Raw genomic sequence first — 11,200 nt, forward strand, 5'->3', positions numbered from 1 at the left:
ATTCTGATGGTGAGGCTTAACCAGATCTATTGAGTCATCAATCAGCAAACATTGACCAATGCTTACCATTCCCTCAGTTACTATACTAAGGACCCAGACACGTCTCAGATAGTGGCCTTGCTCATTCACTGTATTTACAGTACTTTTTTCTAAATGTAACCAGAGCTCAGGTAAAGACAAGACATTGATTTGAGTCTGAAGTAAACAAAGCTGACTGGTCTGACCCCTTCAGTTTCCAGAATTCTTTTGTTTCAGGTAGTAATTTTCCCAGACCAATAGAACAAAGTCCTATCGTCTATTTATTTAATAATTTATCACAATAGTCCTTGCCCCTTTGACCTCTAGTGAGGAAACTTGCATAAGAAACTGAAATATGCTTAGGTTCTATGGGTAAGTGCAGATAATGATATGAATGAAATTGAAAATGAAAGCAAAGGTAGAAAAGCCAGTTCTGAATAGATGAAGTAAGACAGAGGTATTTGAAAAATCAAGTAGAAAAGATACAATAAGGAATGGAGAGCTTCTGGAAGTTTTCCAATAGGTGAGGGGTTGGTACATCATTTTCTTTTAATAACATGTCTGGCAGTTGTATGCCAGAGAAAGTTATAAGGGGGTTGACTATATGCATGGAAGTCCAGTGAGAACACTGTTTCTGTAGGCCACTGACGGTGTTCTGAGTGTACATTCTATAGTACTAGAAATTAAGTTAGGAAACAAAGGGTAATCTGATGGCATTTTAAATGACATTTCACAAATGATTAGAGCTAAAAGGTGTCTTTTTTCACTCAGCCAACACGTTGAGCACGTCCTATGGGGCAAGCACTGTGCTTATGGGTAAGAGATAAAAGAAAAAATAAAGGCCAGAGGAACTCAAAAGAGAGTGTGAGAGATGCATAAACAACTCATTACAATCAAATAGGGAGAGGCTATTAAATAAATAGATCATAAAAATGTAACTTTGTAAAACAGAACTTGGAGTCACTAACCCTGCTAATAGGGGATATTAAAGAGGATGCCAACAATGAGGGGGTTTGGAATTAGGTTTTGAATGTCAGTAGGAATGTTCCACGTGGAGAGAAGGTCAGGGGCATACCAGGCAGAAGGAACATCCTGGACTTGAGAACCAACACAATATGTTTAAGTGATTGTAAATGAGATTTTTTTGACTAGAGCGTAGGGTATAAGTTGCCAAATGGTAGAAAATAGAGTATAAAAGTTAGGCTGGAATAAAAGTATAAAGTGTCATAATTCTTATGATGAAAGTTAGGTGTTTTCCTACAAAATGGGTTACTTATAAATATTTTAAAAATAGAGACTGCGGTGTAAGGCTTGAAAAAACACTAAATCAGAGTTGTACAGAGCTCAGGCTTAGTGGTGAAAATTTCTGTATTTTGTTTTCCAGGTTGGATACTGTTACAATTCTTTAACATTTCTTTTTCCTGAGTAAAGGCATCTGGTGAAAATATGGGATCCATTTTATCCTGGGGAAGTTTTGTCTTAACCTTTCTTCTATGTATTTTTCCTATTTAAAATGCTTTTGCAGAATCTAATCATACGAAGTTCGGATACTTGAAGTACCTGCTCATATTCTCTCTTGGACATAATGGGAATAATTGGGAAGTCTTCTCTAATTTTGAGACTACCGTGACTACTCTCTTATGTTGGTTATTCCTGTAGATGAACCAATTTTAGGTTCATCTGAGTGATTAGTTAAACTTACTCCTCACAGATTGATTCAGCAGGTCTGAGAAGATATCTCAGAATATGTATATAGAGAGATAAACAGTAAGAAATTACAGTAAGCACAAAAACAGATAAAGATCATTCATAATTTTTCATAAGATCTTATTTTCTCTCATTTCTCTCTTATTTTTTTCATAACTTTTCTTTAATCATATGAAAAAGAAGGGAATTTACATGGAATAACAAAAGATATGCAAAACTTAAGGAAACACAATTTTCTTAAATTTCTCAAACTTATTTGTATAGGATTCAGAATGCACTTAAAATGATTAAATGACTTAAGCTAAATCTTTTTTATTGCAAACTGTTTTAACCCAATTAACCAAGCAAGAAACTGAGAGTCATTCTTTACTCTTCTCCCCTCCCTTAAACTCTGGAACAATCCCTAGGAGTTGTCATAATTATACTATATATATATATATGTATGTGTGTGTGTGTGTGTATATATATATATATATATATATATATATACACACACACATATATATATATACACACATATGTGTGTATATATGTATACACACACACACACACACACACACACACACACATATGTCCATTCTTCTCTATGTCCATTGTCATATCTTTTACATTTCGTACTCGGATGTAACATCCCAGTTCACTTTTTCCCTGACTCCAGTATTATTTCTGTCTTGTTTATTCTCTGCATTGCAACCTAAATTTCACTCAATGGCTTAGAGCTCTTTGATAGCTTCTCTTTAATTTTGGGGAAAAGGCTTCAAGCACTGTGCTCTTGCCTACTAGTCCACCCTCATCTGCTTTCTCTATCCTTACTTAGCATCTCCTTCTTCCATAAGTTTTCAGCAATACTCAGTAGACTTCAGGGTTAGACTTCTCTTACTGCTGAACTTTCTCCAGGTAATGTCATCAATTTGTATCATACTTTACTCATTCAATCCTTGGTTAATGCACTCTCATCATACAAGTTTCCAAATAAACATTGAATCTCTGGCTTTTCATGACTTCCATTAGAGATTAAATTCCCTTTCTACGTGTTCTTATAAAACTTGGCTGTCCAGTTACCTATGAGAGGTATAGTTCTATTTTATAGTTCATTGCCCCTACTACATTGTAAACTGCATGTGAACAATGTCCTTATTTACCAGTGTTGTAGGTACTCAATGAATATTTATTCTGTTAAAAGATTTATTCTGTTAAAAGTTAAGAGACGGTTTATGTTCCATAAATAAGAGAAAATGTAGCTCAGAACCAAGTCGTGGCAAGAGGCTTGAATAAAAGTAGACAATATTGAGAGATAGTAGGAATTTAGGTTAGAGAGTACTTGGTTACTGAATTAATTGTGAAGGTGAGGGATGATTATACAGAGTCCAGAGTTTTATTATTCCTTTAAATTAATTTTTATTAGAGTATAGCTGCTTTACAATGTTGTGGTAGTTTCTGCTGTACAGCAAAGTGAATCAGTTATACCTATACATATATTTCCTCTTTTTAATATTTCTAACCATTTAGGTCACCAGAGAGCATTGAGTAGCGTTCCCTGTGCTGTACCATAGTTTATCATTAGTTATCTATTTTATACATACTGGTGTATATATGTCAATCCAAATCTCCAAATTGATCCCCCCCTTCCCCCCGCCTTGGTATCCATGTGTTTCTTCTCTACATCTGGGTCTCTATTTCTGCTTTGCGAATAAGTTCATCTGTACCATATTTCTAGGTTCCACATATAAGTGATATTATACGGTATTTGTTTTTTTTTTGATATTGATCTGCATGAGTTGCTTATATAGTTTACAAATTTATTTATGTTTATATTTTTTGGAGATGAATCCCTTGTCAGTTGCTTCGTTTGCAACTATTTTCTCCCATTCTGAGGGTTGTCAGAGTCCAGAGTCTTCAGTGTTCCCCCAGTATCCAACTTGGACAAGTGTACAAATAGCGGTGGTATAAATGATGTAGAGAGATGAATAGTGGAAGTAAGTATTGAAGGTAAAATTAATCGTTCAGTAACATCACATAATTAATTTTAAGTGTCCATGTTATATTTGGGCAGAGTTGTTCAGTTGGCAATTAGTTAAGTTTGTAAGAGACTCAGGAGAGAGAGATATGTACGTTTTAGGTCAAGATCTGTGATATATATGGTGGCTGGAATCACAAGAGTAGATGAGACCATCTATCAAGGGCAGAAGAGAGCTTCTGAGAAATACACATCTCTTGGCAGAGGGCAAAGTGAGAGTGCCCAGTGAAAGAGATAAGGATGTCCAGAGGCAGGAGGAAGAAGTAGCAGGTTAAGATGCTACTGTTGTTAAGGTGAAAGATTTTTCTGAGATGACAAGTTTGATCAACAAAATCAAATATTGCTGAAAGGTGACGTAATGACCAAACAACATTCACTCAATTTAATCACAAATTAAATGTTGGTGAATGCAATTCCAGTGCAGATAAGTAAGAAGAAAAGAGCAAAATTGTGTGAGTCACGAGGTACATAAAGATAAGAAAATACAGACAATGAGAATAAATACAATTTTTGATAAACTGCACTGTGAAATTAGGAAGAGAGAAAAGGTAACTAGAGAATTACTTGGCATCAAGCAAGAGTAATTTTTAATGGGAGGGGGGCAGCTTTTTAATGGGAGGGGGCCAAAATAAAATCGCTAAAGAGGAAAACCTTAACAATCCCAATGAGGTGGGAAAATGAATGGAAGATACTGAGGAAGTGAGAATAGGTATTGATAAACTATGTCGAAAAGCTATTCTTGGACGTAAAGAGAAAAAGTTAGTTTGGGGTGTTTTTGCTTTATAGTCTGTGTTTTCTCTGTGAAATAAAAGTTTGATGGGAGGTGATGTCACCTCGAGATAGTGCTCATCAAATATCCTATGTGCTTATCTACATTTTTCATCCTCCTTTGTAGTTCAACTGTTTTCCTTTGATTCGTTGTGGCCAGTGGCAAAGAAGCAGAATCAAGTGTATCACTTCTGAGCTGAGGTCATTAGGAGCCAGTGTCCCTCTTGTCTGGTCCTCTGCTATTGTGACATGGGAGGTCAAATAGTCCAGATGACGTGGCTGCAAGATGGATCAGGACCATGTGATCTGTAAGGGCTTTACTCAGTAGAGAAATAACGTACTCGTATTTTCCACTGAGATTCCTGTGTTCAATAGATCTGCCTGTGAGAGCTCAGAGAGCATAGCGAAGGCTGAAATGACAAAGACAGAGGGAGAGATGTTGGTAACAGATGGAAGGCGCCTGGCAGATAATATATTAAATGGTAAGCAAAGCTGCTGGAGTAAGAGAGAGAGTATATAAGAGATGAGAAGAAGGCCAACTGTCTGTAGTATCTAACGCTAAGGAGTGAGGAGAGAAACAACTGAAAAATAAAAATAAAAAGAATGATCAGAAAGAAGCTAGGTGGTATGCCAACAGAAATCATAAGATTGCTATAAAACATAAAGGAAGGTAGTTTGAAAAGAAGCACCATTTAATGGAGTCAGTTGTTTCCCAAAGGCAAAATGCTATGGGAACTGAAAATAAACCATCTGATTGGATGACTAAACTTTTATGAACAGAAATGGAACCATTTCAGGAAAGTCATGGGAGAAGACGCTGTGTTACAGTGGGGAGAGTAATCAATACATTGTGAGGAAAGGTGCCTTCATCTGCAAGAAATGCCAATTAAGAAGTGAAGACAGCATTTAAAGGGAAGGGATAATGTAAGAAAATCAAAAAAAATTTTAAGGAAACTTGAATAATTCGTAGACAAAGAGGGAGGTATTAGTGAAAGACTGAAAATCAGAGAAAGCTATCTTAAGTTGTTGTTATGGACTGAATTGTGTCCCCCCCAAAATTATATGTTGAAGCCCCTCCTAATTTGACTGTAGAAGATAGGAGATAGGTCCTTTAGGGAGGTGACTGAAGTTAACTGAAGTCATAAGGGTGAGGAAATAATCTGACAGGGACTGATAAGAAGGTGTCCTTATAAGAAGGGGAATAGATTCCAGAGATCTCTCTCCCTCTGCTCGTAGAGGAAAGGCCGTGTGAGGACACTGCAAGAAGACAGCCATCAGCAAGCCAGGAAGATTGTTCTCACCAGAAACCAATTCTTATGGTATTCAATACCTTAATCTTGGACTTCCACCCTCCAGAACTGTGAGAAAATAAATTTCTGCTGTTTAAGTCATTCAGTCTATAGTATTTCACTATAACAGCCCAACCAGACTAATACAGACCTTCATGTACACTGCAATATACAGAAGCTAAACAATGATTGTGAGCCAGAGATTACATCTTGAACAGAAGTGTAATGACGCTTGAGGTACTCACAACTTCACGAATTTTGTCAGAAAGATGTGAAAAAAAGTCAGTCAAACAACGGTTCTGATAGTGGATATTTTCTTTATGTGTTTGACCTAAAGCAGTGTCTGACAGCCTCCCTGATACCCATCAGTATCGCAGTTTTGATTCTGTGGCTCCAGTTCCACATGGCACCAAGGTGCTGTGTACTGTCCATTCTTGGGTTTTTGGGTGCTGTACCTATTGCCAATAGGTGGGTCAAACCACTGGGGCTCTTCTGAAGTCCTCCCTAAATTTGGACCCAGCTTCAGCTCCAAATCCGAGTTTTCAGAGAGCCCAGGGTGAGGCTCGCCTGCCACAGTAGACACGTTGGCTAACGGGTTGCACTGCAGCACCCGCTCGGACAAGGGCACCATCACGTTGCCACCGTTCTTCTTCTGCAGGGGCGGACCCGTGGACAGTCAGCTTGGCCCCCAGCACAGCCAGCTGCCTGCTCACTCTCTCGGCCCCTGTGAGGAAGGTGTTCAGCCCTGGCTTTGAGGTCAGAGTCGTCTCCTCTCTGGGTTTGTGTGAATGGAGGAGCCGCAGCCCTGGTCTGGGTGGTGTGTTGGCCCTGGGTTTCCGGGTTTGGAGGAGTATCTTACCACCTAGGGCTGAAGAGTTCAGGGGCTGTGGACCGTGGGTTTTGGGGGCAGAAGATATTTAACCTGGCGTTTGAGGAAATGGAGGGAGAAGAGGCTCAGGTTCAAGGGCTCCTGGTTTGAATCTCTTGCTTTAGGTTTGAGGGCCAGGGCAGTCTCTCACCAGAAGCTGCAGGATATCATCAGGAACATTGCGAGTGTTCTTGCACATACCCCGGGCAGCTGAGTGGGAGAAGATGACCGGTGCCTGTGACACTTGTAGGGCTCGCCGTGTCACAGCATCCGAGACATGGGCCAAGTCCACCATCATGCCCAGGCGGTTCATTTCTGCCACCACCTTCTGCCGGGACAGGATGGGGAGAGGGCATGAGGGCTGCATTTATCTTGTGTGTATTTATCTGTAGGGAACAGGCGGGGCTATACATTCATGTGGGGCAGGGTATGGAAGCCGGGTCCTTAACTCGCCAAAGCCGGAGAGCCCACTGACATTGCTGTAGAAGGGGTGGATACCTACCTTTACTGAGCTCTGTGCCCTGCAGGATGGCCAGGATGCAGTCTGACTGGTGGCCATGACTTGGCTACAAGAGCCTAGAAAGTGGTTCTGTCGAACCGTCTACACCTGCAACCGTCTACACCTGCAACCGTCTACACCTACCACCCGCCCTGGTGGCCGGCAGGCCCGGGGAAGCGGCCCCGGCCCCTGCTCCCGCTCCCGCCCCCGGCCATTGCGAAACGGCGGAGGGGGGCCTTTATCCGGAGGGAGCTGTGGAGAGCCACACCCGCGGGCAGGTGGCGGCGCCGGGGCAGGGCGCCGGAGGGGGCGGCCAGGTGCAGGTCGAGGGGTTCGCGGGCCGCACGGACAGCACCCGGGCCCGCGGCGGAGTCTGGGTCCGGGCCAGCCACCCCGGGAGCGTCTGGGGTGCGGCCACCTTGCAGGGCCGCCTTCTGGCCGCATAGAGCGCCCCCTCTGGCGCGCTGTGGTGGGAGGGGCCGGAGGAGGTGGGGCCTGCAGCGGTGCCCGTCGGGGGTGCGGAGCTGGCGGCCACCGCCACGGGCGACTAAAGGAGAAGGCGGAGCCGCAGCGGGAGGCAAAATGCCTATGGCACCCGGTATTCCCAGGCGGTCTCCCATCCAAGTACTAACCGGGCCCGACCCTGCTTAGCTTCCGAGATCAGACGAGATCGGGCGCGTTCAGGGTGGTATGGCCGTAGACGGGGGCGGGGGATCATTTGAAGGGGGTCTTGAAAGGTAAGAGTTCCACAGTGGCGACAGGGCATTCTGTGCAGAGGAAACAAGATAGCCAAAGATCTCTATCCATTGACCTTGCTCTATTTTCTTCCAGCATTTAGCACCATCTGAAATTATATTTTTATCTAGCTTCTCGTTGTTTATTTCCTGTCTCCCCCATGCACTCTAATTCTCCAAGTGCAGGAAGCAGGTCTGTCCTATGTGCCCAAAAGAATGCCTGGCACATGGTGGGTGCACAGTACATATTTGTAGCATGGATGAATCAGTAGGCAGTCCAAGCAAAAGGGAGAGAACGGGATTTGATGAGATCTATAAGTACATATGTGGTTTCATTTCAACCTCACAATTCTCCTTCCTAAGAAAGATGTCATTATCTCCGTCTTACAAATAAGGAAACTGAGGTAAGACAAAGGCAAGCAACTTGACAAAGGTCACACACCCAGTAAAAGGTAAAGCTGGCATTGAAGCCTAAGCTAGCAGGTTCCAAAGTCTGGACTGTACCACAGGAAGAGGCTAACAAAGGCCTGAACTAAGTAAAGCCGTGGGAAGGGAGTCAGAGAGAAGAGTTCATGCTTAAGAGTTGCTGGGCTTAATAAAATGGACCAGACGTGGCCACAGACTGAAAGAATCCCCTGCAGATTCATCTCCATCTGAGCCGCTCGTCCTGACCTCCTTCTCAGTCTCATGGGGATGACAGAAAACACATGCAGCATTGGCCACTAACTAGCTGTTTAACTTTGGAAGCCTTACATATCTAATTTCTCCAAGCATGTTTCCCCCACATGAAAAAAATGGTGACAGATACTAGGTTTACGGTTGTTATGAGATGATGCAGATGAAGCACCCAGGACAGTTCCTGGCCCATAGTAGGTGTTCAATAAATATTAACTTACTTCTCTTTCCCCATGGCCTCCTGCTATCTTTTGGTCTGGGAAATACTATTCCCAAGAGGAGGACCAAAGAGGGAGGAAGTGTTAGGAGGGCATCTGCTCTGGGGCAGGTATGGAAATGGATAGTCTCAAGAAGGTAGTGAGTGACAAGCCAGGCCTGGAAGAGGTGGGTGGATAAGAGGCTAGGAAAGTACCCAGCAGTTTTCTCTATGAGGAAAACTCTGACCCCCCCTATAATGAAGGTTCAGACAAGCAACCAGAATTCCAAGTCATGTGCCCAGTCTTTTCTCTGCACAAAAGGTGTAGCCAGAGCTTGGTGAAGGGGAAGCAGGGGACCATTTGACTTGGGCCTCATACGTACAAATTTGGTTGGATTCCCAAAGGAAGTTATTCATCAAGTTATTATAATTTGGGGTGTTTAAAATGTTAATTTTTAACAGTTATCTGTGAGTTTAATTATGGATTGCACCTAGTAGTGATTTTCCATTTCTTAAAACATAATGTACACTGCTCTATACAAACTGTTTCCTGAAATAAACATGTTATTTGTGGACTCATTTTTAAAAGGGGTTAACTTATAAACAATTAAATTATACCACAAGTTTTTGTAACTGTCTTTGAATTTTCACATTTCCTATGTGTTGGAATTGTTTCAAAAAGAAGAAGAAGAAAAAAAAGAGGCTTGGGTTTCTGGGTCTCTTCAGCTCAAGAGGGCACAGGGCAGTGGCAGCCCAGAGGCAGCCAGAGGGGAGGTGAAGAGCCTGTTACTGAACTTGTTTACAGCACCACCTGGTGTTTATAACTCATTAAAATGTCACACTTCCTTGTCCTTAAGCCCTGGAATTTGCTGAGTAAAATCCCCACAGCTATTTTCTGAAGCCCTCTCTCTCAAAATTTCTTTTTCACTCACTTAAAAAGAATAAGGCTTATAGACAAGAATAACCCAAAACAGAAGTTGATGCCCCACGACTTTCCTTTGTTTTCTTTTATTTAGCTTTGTGCTGTGGGACGGAAGGTCTGTATGTAATACTAGTTCAGACTGACTGAGCAGTGACTATGTGCCAAGCAGTTCTAAGTACCCTGCATGGCTTAAGTAACTTAATTATTATAACAACTCTAGAGACAGGTATTACTATTACCATAAGCCCATTTTACAGATGTGGCTACTGAGACACAGAGAGTTTAAGGAATTTCATAAAAATCACTAGAAAGTAGCAAAGCAAAGATTTGAACCCAGGCCTGAAGCCTTGCTTCAGTGTCCATGATTTTAAACACTGTTATGCTGCTTTTCCGTGTAGGTGCATGTTTCAAGAAAAGGTATCTTCTTAATTTTTATTTGGCCTGATATTAAGAACTTAATTTCCCTGGGTAAAGCTCGATGGACCAAGGATAAACAGAGCAGCAAACAAGTTAAAAATATGCCTTCAATAATCATCTGCTATATGAGGCATTAAGCTTCTCAGAAGCCTAGACCGCCCTTTAGAATGTCATACAATCCAGAAGGGTGGCATACAAAACAACTTAGTGTTTGTTTATAACAACGCTACCACCACCAAGAAAGCATTATAATCCTCTGTCTTTTTAAGAGTTCAACAATTTCAGATCTCTCCTTTTAAAGGGGTAGTAATAATAATAGCTACAATCTATTGAGTGCTTTTTTGTTTTTGTTTTAGAGAAGCATCAACTAGTGAAAAACAGTGTGGGTTTGGGGGAATCATACTACCTGGGTTCAGATCCTGTTATTTCTTTTAATGAATTTTTATTGGCATATAGTTGCTTTACAATGTTGTGTTAGTATCTGCTGTACAGCAAAGTGAATCGGCTATACATGTACATATATCTCCTTTTTTGGATTTTCTTCCCATTTAGGTCACCACACAGCAATGAGTAGAGTTCCTTGTGCTATACAGTATGTTCTCATTAGTTATCTATTTTATACATGGTATTAATAGTGTATATATGTCCAATGGAATATTACTCAGCCATAAAAAGAAACGAAACTGAGTTATTTGTAGTGAGGTGGATGGACCTAGAGACTCATACAGAGTGAAGTAAGTCAGAAGGAGAAAAACAAATACCGTATGCTAACACATATATATGGAATCTAGAAAAAAAAATTTTTTTTAAATGGTTCTGAAGAACCTAGGGGCAGGACAGGAATAAAGACACAGGCATAGAGAATGGACTTGAGGACATGGGGAGGGGGAAGGGTAAGCTGGGATGAAGTGAGAGAGTGGCATGGACATATATACACTACCAAGTGTAAAACAGATAGCTAGTGGGAAGCAGCCGCATAGCACAGGGACATCAGCTCGGTGCTTCGAGACCACCTAGAGGGGTGGGATAGGGAGGGTGGGAGGGAGATGCAAGAGGGAGGGGCTATGGGGATATATGTATACATACAGCT

Source organism: Mesoplodon mirus (assembly GCF_964341445.2).
Source record: "Mesoplodon mirus genome assembly, contig: HAP1_SCAFFOLD_1351, whole genome shotgun sequence".
NCBI classification, from domain to species: Eukaryota; Metazoa; Chordata; class Mammalia; order Artiodactyla; family Ziphiidae; genus Mesoplodon; species Mesoplodon mirus.